This window comes from Ceratosolen solmsi, unplaced genomic scaffold, assembly GCF_000503995.2.
Source record: "Ceratosolen solmsi marchali unplaced genomic scaffold, CerSol_1.0 scaffold63, whole genome shotgun sequence".
Classification (NCBI taxonomy): Eukaryota; Metazoa; Arthropoda; class Insecta; order Hymenoptera; family Agaonidae; genus Ceratosolen; species Ceratosolen solmsi.
This window is the reverse complement of record NW_011948437.1, coordinates 2,132,963-2,136,581: the sequence shown is the minus strand read 5'-3', so window position 1 is coordinate 2,136,581 and position 3,619 is coordinate 2,132,963.

The following is a 3,619-nucleotide window of genomic DNA, read 5'->3' as shown; positions in this document are numbered from 1 at the left end:
TCCAAAAAAGGAATGATGAGTGCACGAGGGTCGCCAATTCGTGTGCGTGCGCGTGTGCGTGCATGTGTTCGTCCGCTCGAAATATACGAGAGGGCTACTGAATTTTAATAGAAGCCGTGCGCCCAAAGAGCTCACGAGACAAGGACCGCGACTGTTATTAAAAGGCCGAATAGAAATATTCTCGCAAATTGGACGAGGTCCGCGCTGTCGAAAATTCCAAATTAAAGGCGGTCGTCTTAAGAAAGCGAACGGAAGATGATTATTTCAAGATAAATACTGAAGAGAAGAGCGGCATTCGTATACACATTTGCTCAATTGTTCCATGTAACCATACACTTTAATAAAAACATTCGATTATCTTGTACAATGCGTCGACTCACATAATTATTCGGATGCACACTTTTTAAACCAGTTACCTGTTGCATATAAAGCTCAACGCTTTCGCTTGCAATAATTGATATCAATATCCGTTCTAATTCGTTTCTAATCCTATATATTATAGTGGATTTTGTCAAATTTTGATCGACACTCATATAAATGTTCAACCATTGTTTATTATAGGAGGAAGCAGCAAGTCAGTGCCGCTTATTAAGTTTATAGCAACATACGACTCTCTTCAATTAATTAATTTCATTAGTTGTTTTTACAGATTACGTAGTGCGACTTTATTGCGGTTGAAGCATTAGTTGTTACCTGTACTGGAGCACTGTTTCTAAACGGCGCCGCTTCACGCGCACGTGCCTACATATACAAGTGCACGCACATACACTGGTACGCTTGGATTTATCGAAAAGACGGAAGCATCGTGCCTAATTAGGTATTAATCGGCGTCGCAAGCAACGCGTTCTTATTCGTCACCCGGAAGAATCGCTGCAGCGCTACTTATTTGCCGATCGCAAAACACGATCTACCCGCAGGCGCATGTGCATTACACATACACATTGAAACTTGCTCCTTACCAATTACGATCGAATTACGAGTTAAATGCACGCGGCAATGGGAGAGTTCGTCTCGAAGCCGTAATGAAGGGGGAGGGGGAAGAGATTACAAGCTGCCGCACGAAAAGGGAAGGAGATCGCATCGAACACAAAGTCAGAAAGCGAATTATCTCGTGCTTGATCCCCTGCTAAAAGTTGCCGATATGTTTTAGTCATTCTATCACACAGTCACTGTTTGCACACTTTGAAAAATTAATTGTTTATTTTTTCTTCGATACATCAAGTTTTTATACAATTTTTTTCAGTTATTGCAATGTTACTATGTCTATGTCAATGTCTCTTATGCTAATCTGAACAATATTTATTTAAAGTACATATTATTGTATACAATGTAATGTATAATACAATGTATTCTTCAATCCTAGTTGATAAATTGGACAAAAATTTGTTGAAATTGCGTAACAAATCATTCACCATTTACATTGAAAACTAAAGGCAACAAAGTCCATAGGAAGCTTGCATCGAAGTTCGAAAAACATGTAGATAATTACGAATGTGGTCAATATTTTAATATAAATCTGTTGGTTTAGTTTTCTATAAAGTTGATGAATTATTAAATTTATAATTATAAGTTATACTTAGCTTATATTATAAATTATATCTTATAATGAGATGTTTACTTACACATTAAATAAATATTAAATAATTATTAAATTTTTTTAGTTGTTAGTAAGATCCGACAGGTGTTCAAATACATATAATTATCAATTCTTAAGAGTTCAATCATAAACGATCAAATCAAAACTTAATACTTAGATTAAAGTTACATTAAATATTTAAAATTCAATTACAATCGTTATTTTTGTTGTTTCTAAATTAAATATCCTTTTATTTTTTATATTATTTTTTTTTTCATTTATATTTTTGATTTTATATACATGAACGTTTTATTGAATTCTTTTATTTTTATAATTTGAAATTGGTATATAATATTACAAGATGCAATGGAAATAATGATGCAAACGATAAAACGTAATATCGCTTTATAATTATAAAGTATTCCAATCACGTAATCAAAGTATTCCTTTACAATAAGGTTAATTGTATTTCCAAAAGTATATTTTTTCAATTGTCATAATTCAGAATTCACATATTTCACAGCATCGAATAATCGAATCCATAATTTCATCGATGCAAACGTAGTTTTTTATCATTAGTTTTGTGAATCATTGTCATTGACATCTCATAAAAATGCACTAACTTCAGCCAAATAATTTTCTCAAAGTTCGAAATCCTTTTTTTCTTTTACTTTCATTAATATTTAAAAAATTATGGATTTTAATTGAGAACCGCTAATTCTGTACAAAAATATTGATTCGAAATGGCATTTTAGAATCGATCTTTTACGATCTTTTAATAACCGAATATTCAAAACTCATATTCTTACAAGTTTATTGGACAAATTAAGTATTACAAATAAATTTATTCGTAAAAGTCAGACAAATAAATTATGTATCGACCGTAAGTTAATAAATCATATAAATTAATTGTGATACTATAGTTTTATTTTATAAAATCATTTTTGTTATATATTTTAAATCTATAAATTTTTTCATTTCACTGAAAACGTTTCATAAATATCAAAAATATTTCGGAAATTTACTATGACAGCCCAAAATTATAACTAATAACATAGCTTGACATTTATCTAAACAAAATTAAGCAAGTAAAATAATTTATCAAAGCTAAAGTAACGCTTAAAATGTTGAAAAATTTAAATTACTCAACGACATTATGGTAAGAAAATAGTTAAATATTAGTCGATAAAATGAGCAATGAGTCTTACAAGGTAACGACTACATCAATGATTAAAAATTTTAATTAAAATGATTTAATTGGATGCGTATAAAAATATTATTTAAGAATGTTTTCAAATATCTGAATGTTATAAAATGCGTACGTCGATGAGAGATGGAGAATCTGAGAGAGGTTTGCAAATCTCTTTCCTTTGTGGCAATGATTTCGTGATTTCACTATACCGCAATATTGAACAGCCTCAGGAACATTAATAAAATAGAGAAATAGACCAATTGAAAATCTTTCGCAAACAAGTTCGTTGTCATCATTAAGATGGCCACGCATCGTGGAAATCATCCTTATACGTGCAATTCCGACGAAAAAAGCTACGGAGCGCAAGGTGAAGAAGAGAAGAAGGTAGCGAAGGAGGCGGAGGAGATAGAGGTGAAAGACAGAGAAGAAGCGCAACAGAAATTCAAGCATTGGAAGACACGGATAAACAGTGGCTAGCTTCCAATTAGGGACTTCTGCTCTTGAGTAATCCTCCCTATCTTTCTCACGCACACATGCCTATCCGTATGTGTAAGCGTATATGCATGCACGCGTGCACATACACTACTTTCTCCTCTTTCTTCTCTCTTCAGTCGTAGAGAAAGATCTGAATTGACTTTACGCGGCGTTCTCGTCTTTCTCTTGTATAAATTAGTCCCAGCCGCCACATAATGGCGTGTCGATGCGCTACTGTCCTCGGATAACCGCTCACCTTTTTCGATTTTTCTTAGGTAGTATCTCTTCTCTCTCGTTCGTGGCTCCTGCTCCTTTTCGGTCTGAGCCTCGCTCTGTTCTTCTTATGTTCACCCCCTCCTTCGACTCAGTCAACTCTT